The sequence below is a fragment of the Euprymna scolopes genome, chromosome 14 (genome assembly GCF_053919585.1).
Source record: "Euprymna scolopes isolate OS-2025 chromosome 14, ASM5391958v1, whole genome shotgun sequence".
NCBI classification, from domain to species: Eukaryota; Metazoa; Mollusca; class Cephalopoda; order Sepiida; family Sepiolidae; genus Euprymna; species Euprymna scolopes.
In genome coordinates this window covers 145,764,504-145,785,548 of record NC_136495.1, presented here as the reverse complement: position 1 = coordinate 145,785,548, position 21,045 = coordinate 145,764,504, and positions in this window count along the sequence as shown.

Here is a 21,045-nt window from a genome sequence, read left to right as displayed (position 1 = left end):
CGATCAATCCTTATTTTCGTATTACTTTCGTTCTGCTCCTTTCTGGCTTACACGCTCACTCTATCGATAATTTCTATTCGTTGGACCATTGTTATATTCAATACAATTCCGATAGAAAATGAATTCTAATATTTTCTGTATACGGACACTACAGCTAAAACTACATTTGATTACATTTAAGTTGAAACAGTTGCAAGTTTGCGTCGTGCCCAAATCAATCTTAGAACAGTTTTTTTCCAAGTTAAAGCTAATCAAGGCCTGAAGACAACTCGAGGATTAGGGTAAATTAGTGTTCAGTAGTCAATGAGAACATGTTGTAGTAATCGTTAGTAGTGGAAATTTTGCGACTTGGTTTAATAAGGGAATGGCTCATCAAAAACTTGTTAATGTTGAACTTGAAGATAGCCATATTGTAATCAGTTGGAAAACAGGAAAACGGAGTAGTTCGAAGAAGCTTTCTTCATGGAATCTACATTTAGGTGAAGGGACAAGTAAAGAGTGGGGGAAATAATTAATAGTGGTTTCAGTTAGACGAGTTTTTCGTGAAATCAGGGCGGGGTGGGCAATACATTTGAGCTCAGACGAACACTTGCCATAAAAATGCGACGACGTAAACGATACCCGAAGCTTAAATAGCTAGATAAGTGATATTTAGCATGAAATTCTGGAAACATAAACAACATTCTATTAAAAGAGAACAAATTTTATACAGAAAATTATTCTGAGATATATATATACATATACATATATATATATTTATATATACATATATATATATGTATATATATGTGTGTGTGTGTATATATATATATATATATATATATATATATATATATATATATATATATATACAAGTATACATACACACAAACACACATGATGCTAGTTGGCCGTTGACCCCGAAACGGGGTTCATTCACCCTTTGAAAGGTCTTGTTTTTAATCCTTCAGGAAGACTAGCCGCCCTTCTCACCAAACAAGTTTGGTGGGGGAACCAGTTTAGTCGCCGGTGACCCGACCATGAGGCAGGTAGTACTGGGTTACATGGTACCAGTAGCATATGAAATGACCTGACATAATGTCTGTGACAACCATCGGGGGATATCTCTGCTTTCAATTGCAGGAAAGCTTCTGGCTAGTCTCATTCTAAACCGAATCATAAATCGTCTCGTTGATAAGGTGTATCCAGAGTCCCAGTGTCGGTTTCGGTCGGGTCGCGGCACCGTTGACATGATATTTTCCTTACGTCAGGTGGCAGAAAAGGTCCGTGAGAAAAATCAGGAATTGTATATGGTGTTTGTTGACCTGACGAAAGCCTTCGACACTGTGAATCGCGATGCTCTTTGGCAAGTTTTAAGAAGGCTTGGTATTCCAGAAAACATGCTGAACGTGATCATTTCACGAGGGGATGAAGGCAAATGTTGTCTCAGATGGTATGATGTCTGATCCATTTGATGTTACGAATGGGACCAAACAGGGGTGTGCAATGGCGCCAGTCCTCTTTGCGCTCTTCTTTTCAATAATGCTGAAACATGCATTTGATGATTTGGACACTGGTGTCAAGTTTCAATTTCGGTCATCCGGTGGCTTATTTAACTATCAACAGTTTAAGGCCAAGACTCTTCTTCGCACCGAAATTATTCGCGACTTGCTCTTCGCTGACGATGCCGCACTGGGAGCCACATCCTTTGAAGACGCCCAGGTTCTTCTTGATCGATTTTCAGCCGCGTGCAAGGCCTTTGGCCTGACAATTAGCATAAGGAAGACTGAGGTAGTGCATCAGCGACACCCTACTCCAAATCAAGTTGAAGGCGTAAAGGAAAATCCACCAGGGTATAGATTTCCTGCGCACAAGCTGAAAGTCGACGGTCATGTTATCAATTATGTCAAGTCCTTTCCTTACCTTGGTAGCAAGTTGAACCAGGGCGGTTCTCTTGATGATGAAATTGTCAACAGGATTGCTAAGGCCACTTCTGCCTTTGGAAATCTTCGCCATCGCTTGTGGAACGAAAGGGATCTTCAACTAGACACGAAAATCCTTGTCTAACGTGCTGTTGTTCTTTCCATTCTTCTTTATGGATCTGAGTCATGGACACCATACAGCCATCACATTAATCAGCTGGACGTTTTCGAAAAAAGCTGTCTACGCTCCATATGTGGTCTTAGCCTCCCCGATAAGGTATCAAATGCCGAATTATTCACAAAATGCAAAATATCTGGCATTGAATCATTCCTTATTCAATCGCAATAGCGGTGGGCTGGTCATGTATTGAGGATGCGCGATGACAGAATTCGAAAAATTGCGATGTACAGTCAATTTGAGAGTGGTAAAAGAATTGTCGAACGTCCTTGGCTTAGGTACAAGGACAAGTTGAAGAGTAACTTGTCTGCAGTGAACATACCATACAGGAGTCTTGAAGATGAGGTGAATGACCGAAAAGATGGAGATCAAGGTGTTTTGAAGGTCTCCAGAGGTTTCTATCTGAAAGCTTAAGGCAACTGAAAGAAAACAGAGTCAGAGCAAAACGACTAGCAGCCGCACCGATATCTGCAGCGTTAAATCCACATTCATGTTCTATTTGTGGCCTTGTTTGCAAGTCCATTGCTGGACTAAAAAGTCATCAAAGCAAAAGCATAAATGAGTTTTAGAAATATGGGTTGTCCGAACCTCATACGTCGAAATCGACGGAAGAGTCCATCATATATATATATATATATATATATATATATATATATATATATATATATATATATATATATATATATATGGCTAGGTTTCCTTCCTCTTATCCATTTGTCTTCCAGGTACCTAAGGTATTTAAGGTTTTATGCATTTTTACTCCCATAGCATTTATATGCTAGTTAACATGTCACAGAACGCATCTTGTAATCTGAAACTTGCTTATTAATTCTTTATCTTTTTATATTTTTATATTTTATTTATCTATATTTTTTGCATATATTAATGAAAATAGTAACCACATTATTTTACATATTTTTATTGGGGAAGTGGTATTATCCACTGGAGAGCCATGTATTTAGCAGCTAACCTGTTTTTTTAAATCTCCGAAACAGCTTCATGGTAAGCAGCTGATTATCCCTGTTTTTTATTTACTAAATCTTAGATGAGTTTCTTTTTTCATCCTTATGTATATAAATTCTGTTTTAAAATTGAAGACATTTGCGAAATCGGCTTATGCAAGTGCTAAGCCTATTTCTATTTAACAACTTTAATTAAGGCCCTTTTTCATCAAGATATAAATGGTCTTTGGTCATTATAAACTTTTCAGTAAGCGGATTATGTAGGTGCCTGGTCTCCGATAGGTTAAAATTAATTGTTTTAATTTATTTTTATTCTCATAGCATTTATATGCTAGTCAACATGTCGCAGAACTGATCTTGTAATCTGAAACTACTTATTGATAGTTTATCTTTTTATATTTTTTATCTATATTTTTTTCATATATTAATAAAAATAGTAACCCCATTATTTTACATTTTTTTTTATTGAGGAAGTGTTATTCTCCACTAGAGAGCCATGTATTTCGCAGATGTCCTCTTTTTAAATCTCCGAAACAGCTACACGGTAAGCAGCTTATGATCCCCGTTTTCTATTTACAAAATTTTACTTAAGGTTTCTCTTTTCCTCCTTATGTAGTTAAATTATGTTTTAAATTGCAAACTTTTGTGAAGTCGGCTTATTTCTATTTAACAATTTTAGTTACATTTGGTCATTATACATTTTTTTAGAAATCGGATTATCTGGGTGCTTAGTCTGCGATACGTTAAAATTAATATTTTTTCCTTCCGGGAATCTAAGCTGCAATCATTTATATATATATATATATATATATATATATATATATATATATATATATATATATATATATATATATATAATATTTATTTATTATTATTGTTGTTGACTTTACATCCTTTTTATTGTCATTGAAAAAAAGGACAGAAGAAAAGTGTATTCTAGAACAGTCGGCTTTCTCTATTGCGCTAAAACCTTTCTCACAGCTAATGCTATTTTCTATCTCTGTAAATCTATTATAAAGACTTGTAAGGAGTTATCTTCATTTTCCTATTTCATGGTTCTTTCATAAAGTGCTGAAAAGTAGGTGTAATTTGATTTGTTCTTCTCCTTCTCTCTGCAAATTATACATAATTTTTTCTATAGAAACTCTTATTATAATGTATCACTAAGATTTGTCTGATTTATTACCTGTTTTTCCTTTGTTCTAGCTCGTATGACTAGGATATCCTGCGGTTTCCATCAATTCGTTATTTTAATGTTTCATTATAACACAGCTTTAATTTCAAAAATATTAGTTTCAATACTGAGTGCTTGTAGACTTCTCTTCCACTAATTGTTTTCCTTATACCTATAGCATTGGTCTTTTCATGCATAACGAAAATAGGCATCTTTCTTCTTCAACAATCATCTTTTATAATTGTTAGATTAATATATAAATTGGCTCTACGATATATCTGGATCACTTTCTATGAAAATGCGCAACTAATTATATAAAATGACGGGAAAGCCAGGGTTTAGTGATTGACAAATATAATTTTGTGTATTGTTTTATAGATATTAGCAGTATGTCTAAAAAGTAGATAATCTGTACCTTCAGATATGCACTAATGAAGAGATGAATTTTTTGCGCCCGGAAAAGCTCATTTGCTATTTATTTGTTTATTTTTTATTGTTATAATTTTGTCCACCGCAAACAAAGCACAGTGCTGCTATTATGTAAGGGGTTTCTGCCTCTGAGAGGCATTCAAAGAAAAAAGTTGTTATGGAAGATGCTTGTTCAAATTATTCCAGGTCACTGCTTCCCCAACTGTACTGACATGCATAAGTTCAAGTGCAACGTGAACCAACATCTCGCTGCCCTAATCCCTACATAGTACCCCAGTAGATGTTTCCCCCGATAGTAGCCCCCTACACCAAAGTGGCAATGTGCCTTGTTTGGGGTGAAAATGTAATTAAAAAAAAAATGTATTTTTTTTTGTTTTGTAAAAATTTTGTTTTCAAATATAATTGCCGGAACATGTTTTTTAAAACATTTCAATTTTGAAAACTATTCTTTGTCAAAGAAATGTGGAAGAAAATATTTGTGTCCTTCAAGTCTCATCGACCGCTTACGGAGCCTCGCTTTGCAATAATACATGTGACGCCACATGCAATACAATTCTTTTACAGAACCGATTAATTCCTCCTTTAGAAAAATCAAAACAATTACTTCTTTCAGCGTCTGCAGTTGTTTGTCTCACATAAATTCATTTTAGTTTTCATGCTTTCCATGTAAAATCCAGTTTCTTCAATTTGTGTTTCTTTGTTTCCCCCCCCCCCTACCTTGCGATATTTATCCGAAAGTCCTCTGGTCGTTGTCGCGCGTTCAGATTGTCTGATCGTTTTGTGTCAGATTATAGGCAAATCCGAGCGGTTTTCGCTGTGCTCCGGGAAAAGACAAGCAGACGTATATATATACCCGATTCCAAATCTGCACAAGTACCGGACTTTTTTTCAGTAAAAAACACTCACAGTAATTGTCGTGAGCAATAATGTATACACTGAACGTTATCGGTTTGTATATCAATTCAGGTTACTTTGTTTGTACTATAATATGATCACGTGTATGTATATATATATATATATATATATATATATATATATATATATATATATGAGCAAACAGTTAATACAATCCTTTTAAATAAGGCTCTTATCTTTGCTAAAAGAAATTCTGACTTAACTAATTTAGAAATAAAATTAATTCCCCTAGCGAGAAAGTCCCTTATACATTTTAACAATAAGCTTTGGACTGGAAAGGATCCCCCTGATAATTTTGACATCTTGATAGGTGCTTCTGACTCTGCAGAAGTTACAGATTTAGTGGACCTCTTCTTACTGAAAGAACTTAAATACCACTTTAAACATATCCAAGGGGGTCTTTATAGAGACGATGCCCTTTTTCCTACAACAGGCAGACCAAGAGAGTACAACAAAACTATTAAAAAAGTACATAACTTCTTCAATAACTTTGGCCTTTCTATAATTATCGAACTAAACAAAAAACTCAATTATAAATCTATAGTACCATCTGTCTCTAAAAGAATTTCTGCTCTTTATGCTGATAAAAAAACTTTTAATCAAAATGCTACTTTCTTCAATAATGCTTTATGGAACTTATGATACAAGGAAAAGATTAAATACTACAATTAAGCTCCTCCTTCAGGCCGCCTTAAATCTGTAATCACACACAATATGACCCGTAAGAAACCAGTTCAAATCACAAGATCTGCCGCTATCAATAACAATGAACCAGTCTACATATATAATCCAAACCAAAATACTAATCGCAATGCCTCTAATCCACCTAGTCGCATCAAGAGAAAGAAAAATATTTGGTTTACCCCTCCATTTAGCCTAAATGTCAAATCTAATATACCTAAGGAATTCTTCAACACTGTACAAAACTCTTTTAAATACCCACACATATATAGTTCTGTTTTCAATAAAAATTCAATCAGGATTTCTTATTCAACAATGCCTTATTTAGCACAAAGAATCTTAACATCTAATAACAAAAAAAATCAAATCATCCCCAAAAATCCCTTTCCCAATTAAACCCAAAACTAACTGTAATTGTAATAAAAAATATCTTTGCCCACTCAATAATGATTGCATCCATAAAGATGTTATATATTCTTGCACTATTACTGAGCTCCCACGCAATCCTCCCATAACAGACACTAATATTTCGTCTTCAAGTTATTCTTCTTCCCATCCTCCATCTGATATAGTTACTAATCCAATACACCACTCGAGCAGCCCTTCCATCTACAATCAGACAACTAGTAATAATGATGATGATAATAATAATAATAATAATAATAATAATGAGAATAATAATATTTCTCCTAACAGCCATCCTAAGACTAACAACACTCATTCTCCCCTCCAAAATAGAACTCGTACAGACATTGTCCCACCATTTGTTGAACACTATGAACAAAATTAAAACGATTTAACTAATACAAATCAGCAAATTAATATTAATACCACACCTCGAGCTTTAAATAAAGTACATACATATATCGCCGTTACTTCAGCATTAATTAAGAAAAGAATATCAAACCACATTTCTTCTTTTAACAACCATAATTCTAATAATAACCAAGGAACTTCTCTAACCACTTTAATTTAAAAACTTAACTCTAAAAATACCCCCTTCTCAATCAAATGGACTATCATAAAAAAGTTAAGTCTTATACTCCAGGGTCTAAGTCATGTCACCTCTGCACAACCGAAGCTATAACTATTATTAATTCCCCTCAAAGTAACAATATAATCAAATATAATAAAAATGAACTAGTCTCTTTCTGTAAACATAAGTCGAAATTTAATTATGGCAATTTTGAAATTACATAATTATTACTTTTACTCTTTATATAGATATAAACAATTTTTTTCTTTAACTTTATCGTTTTTCTACATACATCTTAATACTTTATAATTTAATAATCTTTTATTTTAATCTTTATCTCGTCTTTGCATAGCCGGTTATTTATCCGCATTTTCTGCTTTATTCTTTAAACTTTCCTATCTAACATAGCAATCTACCCACACTTTCATATCTTGCATGTATATTTACTTATATTTTACTATATTCATTTACTTACTTTTTTTTGTTCTTGCATTTTTTTTTAATTTGCAGATACCGGCCATCCTCTCCCCATAAATAATTTTTATTTTATTTTTTATGTCATATTTTATACTATTTTTATTTTTTATTATTTGTTTATTTATTTATTTATTCTTTCTTTATTTTTTATTTTCTATTTATTTATTAATTAATTTATTTGTTTATTTTCCATTTAGTGTCGTCTAAAAACTCTTGCTAACATTTTTTAAGTGATGACATGAACATTTCAGTTGACCTATATTATTTTGCCCTATATATTTTTTCACGCCTTTAACATTTCCTGTCTCTGTCATTTTGACTTTTGTTTCCCTTTATTTTATATTTTATATTTAACTTGATCATCATTTTTTTCTCTCGCCTTTTTCTCTCTCTCCTCTTTCTCTTCGCTGATCTTTCTTATTTATATTTATGTCTCGGAAGAGTGAAAAGCATATCTTATTTTTCTTTTATTAATATTATTGAAATCTTTTCTTCCTTCCTTGTACACATTTCTTGTGAATTGTTCCATGGCTCTCTGCCTTTCGATTATTATGGACCATCTTCTTACAATTACGGGATTTCCTTGGATGTACAAATGGAAATTCTTTTATCTTTCTTGATGTTTTACATTTGGATTTTACCGTCACTGAATTTTTTATCTTCCAGCAGACTATCCATTCAAGTGTAATCACCTTTTTCTTTACCATATTCTCTCTGCTTCACTTTGTTTGTTTTCAAGTAAGATCTTTGACTTACTTGTTGTTTTATCAAATACTTCTGCATGCAAAATCCGATCCCACATTTTGCTAATTCCTACCCTCTGATGAGAAGGAGAGTATTTCTTTGAAACTCCGCGGATTAAGGACTATCCATTTATCTAGTGGTTCCTTTTCAGATGAAATATGTTTTTAACTCATTTCAAATTGTTTTAACATATTTTATTAACTGTTTGCTCATATTATAAGCTCTATTTCCTATTTGGTTTTATCGAGTTTTTACATCTGGCTTAGATAATTTTATAAATAGTAATTCTTTAATATTTATAATACACTTTAATTTTACCAATATTTATAATACACTTTAATTTTACCAATTTTGGTAAATTTAATTGTAATTTTTATTATATATATATTTATATATATATGTGTGTGTGTGTGTATATATATATATATATATATATATATTTCTCACGTAAGAACATTTAAAAATTAAGAAATGTATTTTAAAGTATATGTGGCAAATTATTAATAATTCACAAACTACTATACTTGAACTAAATCAAGTAATTAATAAAAAAATAAACATTACATTTTGAACTTTTATGTTGTAAACATGAAAACAATTGTTTCCTCATTAATTATTATAATTTAAATATACAATTTGTACATGTGATAGCTAAGATGTGCCAAATAAAAAATGACCAACTATGGCTTTCAATTTTCGATTTCGATACATACACAGACATTTATAGTTTCCTTCTCGTTATGGGTAGGATTCTTAAACTGTTTCTTTTTCACTTACGTGTGGTCTCTGATCAGTCTTTTTTTTTTTTACTGAAAACGGATTATGAAGATTTGCCCGAATCTCACTCCCGTGTATATCAAATTTTTAGTCTATAGACTGAGAATTGACAGAGTTATTGTGTAGGGAGATGTACACAGACACACAGACGAACAGAAAGGCACGCATTTTTACTTTAATAGATATACTAGCATGGGTTCCCGGCATTGTCTTGGTGTTTGGAGGTGTGTGTGGAGCAAAAAAAAATGGTAGTAGGAAGGCAGGCTCGAACTCGTACCGCGAAGGAGGACACAACACGGGGAAGAAACCTGCTGTCTTTGTTGTTACGGCCACTTCCAAACCGGAATTGACGTAGGTGTAAATTAAAGCCAGACAATCTAAAAGAGGGGATGACTTTCGAAAATATCTTCGAAAAAAGCGATCCCTTCCCTGTAAAAAAAGTACCCAGTTAAGGGTGAGGAAATTAATGTTTGTAGCCAATTCATCGGTATTTGCCGTCTGAACGGTCGAGCTTCGAAACGATACTGATCTTGTGAATATCCGTCGCCTCTGTCGAAAGTTTTAGGCAGACATGCAAAAAAACATACGTACATTGATATATTTAATGCTCAAATTTTCGACTCAAATCGATTAAAAAGCTTCTGCTATCGCAGAAAACCCTTTATGCAAATTTTCAAATGTTTAGACCATAAATTGTCTGAGTAACTTGGTAGAGACCGCAGAGGTAAATTTTTCTTTAATTTTGACCCCTATTTCAACCCATTAACATTGATTGTTTTTCGCTCAAATCAAGTTATAAAGTTTGATCCATGTTCAATGAACCTTTATATAAAATTTCAAGTTTTTAGACCGACAATTGGCGGAGGAGTGTGGTAAAGTTCTCAAAGATCAAATCGTGTAATTTTGACCCGTTGCTAGCAAAATTTAAGACCAAAAACGAATTACAAATATTTTCCGAAATCTCAATACCCTGTATATCAAAATTTCGAGTCTGTAGACTGAAAATTGACAGATTTATTGCGTAGGGAAATGTACACAGACATACACCCACAGGCAGACAGACAGACACTTTTACTTTTATAAATATATAGATAGGTATAGATAGGTAGATATAAATATATATTTCCCCCAAACCTCTGGCCTTGATGGAGGAGAAGCTAAAACTCGATGGTATGCTTTCAAATTGCCTGAAATATTAGCAAGGGCAAACTTTATTAAAAAAAAATTCGAATATGTTATGTTTATTCTCTTTGGAAATAGAGGTCGATTATGAATATCTCTAATATCAAATAATCCTTATACACGGTGACATTTACTTTATGTATGAAAACCAAACTCCTATCCTTACATCATCAACGCTCTGATCCCCAGCTGGCATCAATTGTGATGGATGGCTCTCGTCTGGGTGAGGCCCCGTGTTTTGACAAGCTTCTGGGTTTGACCTTTACTCCTGATCTGAAATGGAACACGTACATCAAGTCTGTTGCCAAGGTCGCAGGAAAGATGGTGGGATCCTTCTACCGCTCCAGAAGATATCTCACTACTGATGCAATTCTCTATCTATATAAAAGCCAAGTACGGCCAAGGATGGAATACTGTTGCCATATCTGGGCAGGAGCTGCCAAAAACAGCCTATCATGCCTTGACAGAGTACAAAATAGACTTCGTGGTTTAGTGGGGGATGCCCTTTTCTCTACCCTGCAACCCCTCTCCCACAGAAGAGACGTTGCGAGCCTATCCTTGTTTTATCGTTATTTTCATGGCAGGTGCTCGTGTGAACTCCAATCCCTGGTCCCCCCTCGCCAATCTTTCACGAAAAACACCTGTCTAGCTGAATCCACTGTGAAAAATTTCCCCCACTCTATATCTGTGCCTAAATCAAAACGCGGATTTCATGAGCAAAGCTTCTTTCTTAGAACTGCACGCCTGTGGAACTCTGTTCCGTCTGCCTGCTTCCCTCCGGACTACAACTTGGATGTCTTCAAGTCTAATGTTAACAAATTCCTAATGAACCGCCCCCCTAATTAAAAACTTCATAAAATCTCCTCACTAACGTGATGTACTTACAATAACCCTTATCCCTGAGTGGCTTCCGGGCCTTGATAAGTGGTGATCACTGTGTAAAAAAAAAAAAAAAAAAAAAAAAAAAACTAATGAGTGTGGATATAACGTATGAGAAATAATATTTGGACATTGCCCTGTCGTAAGATACATTAAAATATGATACTATAATCCATGCAGATTACGTATGTATTATTATATAACTTATTCCCTCTGTATTACTTTAACGTACTTAATAGATAGTAGGCATATTCAAAGTAAGCATAATATTATTACGGTTCCTCAGTTAGAATCGAAACCGATGATACAACTTTCCGGCATCATTCCTTAAACTGTGATCTAGGCTTACAAACACTTAAATAGTTCGAAAACAATACCATTTAACATATGACTCTATGATTGTGCATGTAAACATGTTTAATCGACTAATACTGCGAAGGGCAATTATTTAATTTTTAATTTTCACGTTTAGCCGCAATTTTCACCGGTTAAAAAACAAACCACAATATAACCTATAAATCAAATTTCTACTCAAATTTGGTATGGACTTTTCGCATACACAATACAAGATACATACAACACCCCCCATATATATATATATATATATATATATATATATATATATATATATATATATATATATATATATATATATATATTCAAGTACATTTGATTGAACACGACATCGTTATTCTTTTTTTACGATTTTTCAGGATATCTTTTCGATTCGCAGAACGGTCTTTTTTATTTCAGTCGGTCGTGTTGCAGAAAACGCTCGACGAATCGAAAAGATATCCAGAGAAATCGGAAAAAAGAATAAGGATGCCGTGTTCAATCAGATGTGCTTGAGTAATGATTTGCTGCCAATATATCAATATATATATATATATATATATATATATATATATATATATATATATGTGTGTGTGTGTGTGTGTGTGTGTGTGGGTGTGTGTGTATTTATGTATGTATAATGAGGGGTGAAAGAGAGAGAGAGTGAGAAAGAGAATTGAAGATATGTAGAAATGTACATAGATACACGCACATATCCATATATTTATAAAAGGGGAATTGTCTGTCTGTATGTGTGTGTCTGTGTGTGTACATTGCCTACCAAAATACAGTCAACGGGCTCGAGATTTGGCGTAAGGAACATTGATATCTGAGAAAGTGTTTTGGAATTGGTGTTCGGTTAGGAAGGTATGTGACAGGGGATCAAAGTGTTAGGATTTAACCTTTGAAAACTCTACCAAACTCCTCTCCCGATTTGGAGTCTAAACACTTGAAATTTAAGATATAGGTTACTTTGACATGGCTCTAACTTTTTAATTTAATTTGAACCCAAAACAATAAATGTTAAGGGGATCAAAATTGTAGTCAAAGTACAGAGAAATGTACCTTTGTTGTCACTACCAAATTACTCTGCCGATTTCTGCTCTAAACATTTGAAATTTTACATAACGTGTATTCAGACATATGGAAAAGATTTTAATCTTTTTTAGGCCGAAAATTTGCGGGGCAAAAGTTCAAAAGATTTTACCTTTGCGGTCTGTAGAAAATTATTTAGCCAATGTTTGGTCCAAACATCTGAAACATTACATAAAGGGTATTCGGATATGCAGCAAGTTTTATAATCCGTTTTTGGGGGACAATTTGGCTGCAGAGATGTCTAAGTTTAAAAAGTTGACATTTGCAGACCTTCCCAAACTCCTCGGCCAATTTTGCGTCTAAACACTTGAAATTTTAGATGTAGGTTGCCTGTACATGAGTCAAATGCACATAAAGTTATGAACATGCAAAGCCGTTTTAAGTTAACTGAAGATTTGCTCTTTTAGACTCTTGTGTATTATTCTCTGTCTGTGTCTGTCTGTCTGTCTGTCTGTCTGTTTATCTCTCTAGCGGTATCTCTCTCTATATATATATCTATTTTACTCTTTCTCCATATATATAAATATATTTTCGTGTATGGTAACGTTTTAATTTTAGATTCTACTTCATTATTAAGCTCGTATTTCCAGTTAATATGCAAATTAACCTTCTTTCATATAGTCGTTTTATATCTATTACTGAGCATATTAATATGTTCACTTTAATAACTTTTAAATAGAAAAAGTAAGCTTTTAATATCAATGTCAGAAGCGATACAAAAACTCAATTTTAGAGGTATTCTAGCAGGCCACTCTGCGTTTTCTAAGACGTAAGATACGCTTAAATATAATATTTTAATTCATCCTTACCTTTATTTATTGTTACAGAGTCATGTCCCATATTGATTAAATTTATTTTATTTGATATAGAATAATATTTCCAATCACTGTGTCCAATATTTTGAAATAAATCTTTTTTAATGGCCCCAAAATAACAAACATAATTAAGGATGTAACTAAACGTATACTATTGGCAACAAAGCCCATAATGAATTTTGACAACAAATATTGAACTTGAAGTATTGAGTCCGACAACTTCAATAATTTAATGGGATGGACTTACTTTGCACAAGTTACTGATCTTGTTGGCCTTTTAATTCTAAATGAAATTCATAAAACACTCCATTGCAAATCCCGATAGAAAGGGGACCTTTACAGTGACGATGCGCGCTTCATAATAAACTCCACAAACATAAATTAGGAAAGTCAATGAAATCTCTACACAGACTCATTAAAAACTACCGGCTTACCAGAGAAATTGTCCCTAATCAACAGATTGTAAGTTTCTTGGACGTAAAACTAAAGTTAAACAACTTATTATCAGAAAAAAACTTCAACATTCCCAACCCCAGAAATAAAGCAGAATATTTAATAAAACACTATCAAACCTCCATACCCGACAATGCCAAATGTTAACCAACAAATAGTTAGCAATAAAATAGAAATACATTAAGAAAATACAAAATATAAATAACCAACATACAAACTGTAATGTAATAACAAAATTACATGTATTTTGCAAGGCCCCTTTAAAAAATGTAATCTACAACTTTACAGTAATAAAAAACAATGACAACTAAACGGAGATGGCTCACAATACTACACTAATAAATAATTACGCTCAGACAGAGATTATAATATAACACAAGAGTACATCTTGCATAAAAATACGACACCAAGGTCAACTCAAAACAACTACTATAAATCTAAAGTGGTATAAATTGGACCAACATAAGTACCCATTTAACATAGAATCTCTACACACAAACACTCTTTTAATAATAGATCCTTTAAACACCAAGCATTCCGAGCAAATGGCATAAGCCAAAAGATATGAAAATCCCCTTTGATATAAAATGTGACATATTAAGCTCTTAAATAACATATACATCTGGAGATGAATTTTGTATTCTCTGTAGATTTGAATTCCTGTCTATAAGGAAATTAAACGACAACCAATCAACTTGTTTAAACATAAGAGAATAAGTATTATCTAGATACCTACATAAGAGATGGTCAAATCTTTATGATTTTGAAGCAACCTAATAAAAAAAATAATCATTAAAAATAAGTTGCCCATAAAATTGAATCAGTAACTAAAACTAATAATAATAGACAATAATCATAAACTTACATAATTCACAATGCAGACACACACATATACACACATACACACACATACACAAACACACACACACACACACACACACACACATATATATATATATATATATATATATATATATATATATATAAGCGATGAGCCAGTGCTTATTTAATAGGGACTTGATGGAGGACATTTGCGGGCACCGATTCGTGGTCCTGTGGGTAAAGCTGCCGATTGTCAACTCGAGGTCTGTAAGTTAAATCCACGACTGGGGAAAGGTGCTAGTCTAATTGCATTATACATAAACATTTACTAGAATCGCATTTGACCCTTAAACAATCCACTATTTAATGTCTCTTTTTAATTATAATTTAAAATTACTATTTATAGACTATTAAAAAACAATTTCCCCCTAAGCAAGTAATGTAGATTTTAAAGGAAATTGTTACAACTGCAAAGTATCACTTTTATTTTTTGATAATTGTATTTATCAATAAAGTTTTGCGCACCAAGAGGCCTCCTTACTGGTTAAAAAAACAAAGAACAACAACAAAGACAAAAACGTACTGTTGTGTTGCAACAGTACTCCATTTTAGGATACATAAAACAAAGTAGATCGCAGTCATATCAGTGCTACATAAACATCTTTCCACACCATAGTTCATACTAGAAAAATGCAATGCTTTTTAGAACGTTTTTTTTTTCTATTCATTGGGGAAGATATTCACAGTCTAATAAACATATTTGTTAATTCACGTAATTAGTCGTGGAAAATCCACGACTAATTACCGAAAATATGTTTCAATTGTACTATTTGTATGTACTTTTGTTTTGACATTTGTAGATGTGAATTGATAATATGGATTATTTGGATTATTCGCACAAATGTTCTCATCTTGGCGCCGTGAATAAAGTACTAATAATCAGTTCTAAATGACAGTTTGTTAGATACTTATTTTATTCATTTTTTTGTAAATATAATCCTATTTTCTCAACTACAAAAACCTTACCCAAGTATAAAATAAAATATAGACTTATCATTCGTCCACCTTTTACTATTTAACCAATTAAATAACATTATACATAAATTTACTTGTACCACATAACAATTATATTGTTACATGACACCCATTTACAATAAATCATATTAATATATATATATATATAACATTAATTATATAAATAAAAATAATTGAATTTTCTTTATCTTTTTATTTTAATTTTTATTGCTACACAATTTTTTATTTCTCATTAATTTCTACGTTCGCCAACTATATTTACTTTATATAAATATATATATATATATATATATATATATATATATATATATATATATATATATATATATATATATATATATATATCCTCATCCCCATCTGGCATCAATTGTGATGGATGACTCTCATCTGGGTGAGGCCCCGTGTTTGACAAGCTTCTGGGTTTGACCTTTACTCCTGATCTGAAATGGAACACGTACATCAAGTCTGTTGCCATGGTCGCTGGAAAGATGGTGGGATCCTTCTACCGCTCCATAAGATATCTCACTACTGATGCAATTCTCTATCTATATAAAAGCCAAGTACGTCCAAGGATGGAATATTGTTGCCATATCTGGGCAGGAGCTGCTAAAAACAGCTTATCCTGCCTTGACAGAGTACAAAATAGACTTCGTGGTTTAGTGGGGGATGCCCTTTTCTCTACCCTGCAATCTCTCTCCCACAGAAGAGACGTTGCGAGCCTATCCTTGTTTTATCGTTACTTCCATGGCAGGTGCTCGTCTGAACTCAAATCTCTGGTCCCCTCGCCAATCTTTCACGAAAAACACCCGTCTAGCTGAATCCACTGTGAAAAATTTCCCCCACTCTATATCTGTTCCTAAATCAAAACGCGGATTCAATGAACAAAGCTTCTTTCTTAGAACTGCACGCCTGTGGAACTTTGTCCCGTCTGCCTGCTTCCCATCGGACTACAACTTTGATATCTTCAAGTCCAATGTTAACAAATTCCTAATGAACCGCCTCCTTAAGTAAACACTTCATCAAATCTCCACACTAACGTAATGTACTTGCAATAACCCTTATCCCTGAGTGGCTTCCGGACCTTGATAAGTGGTGATCACTGTGTAATATATATATATATATATGCATATATATATATATATATATATATATATATGTGTGTGTGTGTGTGTGTGTAGGCAGTACAGTGCAGAGATAACGGAAAGACACAAGCTGAAGCAGGTTAGAAAGTTTTATTAATACAACTTAAAATTACATGTGTACATATTCATGTATTTCATATGAACAGCATACTAATATTTGTACAGTTGTATATATATATATATATATACATATATATATACATAGATATATATATATATATATATATATATATATATATATATATATATATATATATATATATATAAGCTATTTTCTGCTATGATATGTGATGTTCTTTTCATATGCTGGAAACACATTTTAAATAACTGTTTTTCTGTAAATTTCTTGGAGCCAGTATAATGATTTAGTAGAATATATACATTCGTTTCGCTAAAGAAAAACACACCTGTCTCCTGTCTTTTTTAATTTTTTGTCTGCCTTTTGTCTTCCTCGGGAAACTTTTGAAATGAATATAACATCAAACCAGTCTTATTCCATGTTTTTTTTTTTAAATAAGTTTTGCATTTGAATAATTTGATTTAATAAAGGAGAACAATACCCTTTCCTTAAATTCCGGATCTTCGAAATCGACTCCCATTTTAATCGCATTTACAAACGGTAAGAATCTGAACCAAATAAAATTAATAAATAGAGACGAACGAATGAATTTCCACGCATATCTTTTTCTTTTAATATTCTGATAAAAAAAACAATATAACTTTAATCAAATCATTTGCTATCTATGTCTAATAGTTGTAAGTTAATATATTCAATAAAGCAAATGTCTATTTCTTTAATTCCATAAGTGTGTATAAATGTATTTCTATGATAACCTAATAGTCTTTCTTTTCTTTCTTTTATATTTAAGTGTTGTTATCGAAGCGCTTTTTAACTGCATAATCCCCCAAGGAGTATCGGCTAGATTTTGGGGAGAGGTGGAAATCACCCCTGAATATCATGATGGATAACATGCAACTATCAAGACTTGCAATGGAATTTATCCCTTAGAAAGAGAGAAAACGAAAGTGAATTAAAAGTTGGAATTTTCTCTGTTTATTCAATTTATGGCGGGAGCGATGCAATATTTTCCTCCAGCAGTAAATATTCATCGCAAGATCAATTCTTAACACATTCAGACTTCCAACCCCTTTTTTATGTTTTGATAATATAACGTTAAAAATCACATTGTTTAAAAAAAGGAGCCATTAATACTTTGTAAACAATAAAATAGAAGCGATTCATAAATGTGGCTCGATTTCCTTCTTTATCTCAGTTTATCTATGTTTATCATATATTATTTTTGTTTCTTTCGACATGTGCCTTTACTTTTAATTTTACTTCTTTCTTATCTCTCGATATTGAATCCTCTCTTTCTCTCGTCGCGTTTCTCTTGCTATCAGGAATCCGAATCTTGTTATTTTCGGAATTCTATTAACCGTTCTAAGCGAAATCCTGGAATATAAATTATAAAAGTTTATTCGAATTCTTGTACTGATGCATTCTCTCCATATTTCCATATATGTATACTAGAGGCACCCATGATTCGATGGGGCAGAACAGACACAATAATTTATTTTAGCCTGATTTCAGTTCAAAATTCTTAAAATGTTGCAAGTCTTGTTTTTTTTATTTTTTAGATGAAGATTGACAATTTATATTAAGACTAGCAGGAATGCCCAGCGTTGCCCGGGTGTTTACGTGGTGTAGCAGGCACAAGGGGGAAACAAATTAACACACATCTAAGGAAATGGCAGAAACACAAGAGGATTGCCTCCAATGTTTAACGGAATGGAGACATAAATGAATGGTCGCATTCAATGCTGCCAAGACTAAGCTTGTTTCCTTGAATAATTACAGGAAAACTTCTCTAACACTAATAGCGATGGCCAAGAACACATTGCCCGAAAGTACTTCATTTAAACTCTTCGGTCTTATGTTTACAAGGAAACATGACCTGGAATAGATACATTGAGAGAATTGCTAAGAAAAATGTGGGTTCTTTCTATCGTTCTAGAAAGCTATTTATGTCTGAAAATATCCTGTATCTCTATAAGGTCATCATTCGCCCAGGTATGGAGTACTGTTGTAACATTTGAACTGGTGCATCTGCTACTTGTTTTTCACTTTTGGACAGGGTTCAAAAGAGAGTAGCCAACCTGATATGTCCTGAACTGTCATCTAGGTTTCAATCTCTGTTCCATCGACGGAATATTGCCTCCTTCTGCCTGTTCTACAAGTACTTTAATGCCGAATGCTCCGACGAACTAGAATCACTTGTACCCCCATGACGTGAACACCCGCGACAAACCCGATAAGCAATTCAATTCCACCCTTTCACAGTAAAAATCCCTAGGTATAAGAGAGGCTATTGCTCCAATAGTTTCTTCCCGAGAACTGCTAAACTTTGGAACTCGCTTCCAGGATTCTGCTTTCCCAACTGTACTGACATACAGAAGTTCAAGTGTAATGTGAACAGAAATCTCGCCACTTATCCCCCTTCATAATACCTCTGCAACTTATGTCCTCGATAGTAGCCTCCTACTTCAAAGTGACACTGTGCCTAGTTTGGGGTGAAAATGTAATAAAAAGAGGGGGAGTAAAGGCGGCGTGGGTTCCCGAGTGTGTGTAGGTCGTGTAGTAAGGGAAAAAGTGGGTGTATGTAGCGGGGGAAACGAATAAAATCAACAGTAGGCAGAGGTGTTAAAAAATGTAGTAGGTAGTCAGGCTCGGACCCGTAACACGAAGGAGAAAAAAAAACATAACATATTTGCCGATGTCTCCGTCGTGCGACCGGAATCAAGAACGTTGAAATTAAGTGAAGTCAATCAAACGGTGACGATGACTTGCTACAATATCGGCGAAAAAAGCGACTCCTCCTCCTACAAACCTGCCCAGGTGAAAGAATTTATGTTTTTGACCGATTTTTCGATATTTTCCGTTCGGTACGTCGAGGTTCAAAACGATACTAATCTCGTGAGGATAGCTGCATGTGTCAAACGTTTTTGCGAGACACTCACCCATATTTTACCCTTTATATATATATATATATATATATATGTATATATACATATACATATATATATATATGTATGCATATATTATTATTATTATTATTATTATTATTATTATTATTATTATTATTATTCTAACTATTGTTCTCATCCTTAGATTTTCTTTCACAACGTCTAAGCCCTTCACTCCTCACTGGATACTGTCTGCTAACATTTACGTCAGACTCGGGAATCTATATCGAATTTCAGACAGCAGCCTGTGTTTTATCCACAACAGTACCTTAGTCTCGTTCAGTCATCCATGACCGGGTAGAAATCTTATTGCGTGTATTAATAATGTGAGTTTCAACCTCGGAAAGTTATTATTACTTAGAAGTTTTATTCATTGACACATGATTTCTTGTGATATGCCCCTTAAGATATTCCTCTTGCATAACCAAAACTAATAGATCTTTATAATTCCACGTTATGTTGTAGAATAATATATTAGTAAAAAATATATAATTTCGTCTTGTAACTGAGATAGCTAATGATCTGCATGTAGATTCTCTACGTAATTTAGATGGCAGCATACAATAATGCAAAGTACTGTTTGAATTGTTGACAGATTTAAAAAAAAAAAAGAACTTAGTGGTAAAGTCAAGATAATATGAAAGAAAAAATAGTTTAGTAGTAAGGTACCCCGTTTAGGTTCCGTTTAGGGGGCCATAAAATAAAGGTGAAAAGGGCCTTGATTTTTACTGCTAGCGGTTAAACTACACCTATTTTCTCGGTACTTGTTTGTTTCCACACGAAAACAATAACGTGAAACAAGGTCGTTTTTATGTGGGATAAAATCAGTTCCCACCAAAGGGGACACTCTGGCAGTGTGCACAAATAAAATTTCCTTAGTATAGAAAGGTTTTTCCTTCCATTTACGAAGAACAATTTAAGTTAGATGCCGCGTCAGAGTAGAAACGACATCCCGACCACCAGACCGACGGAGATAAGAACTACGCGTGTTTAATTCAGTTCGGCGCTCCTGGCTCTGGCATTATATACGACCAAAGCCTTATTTGGGGTA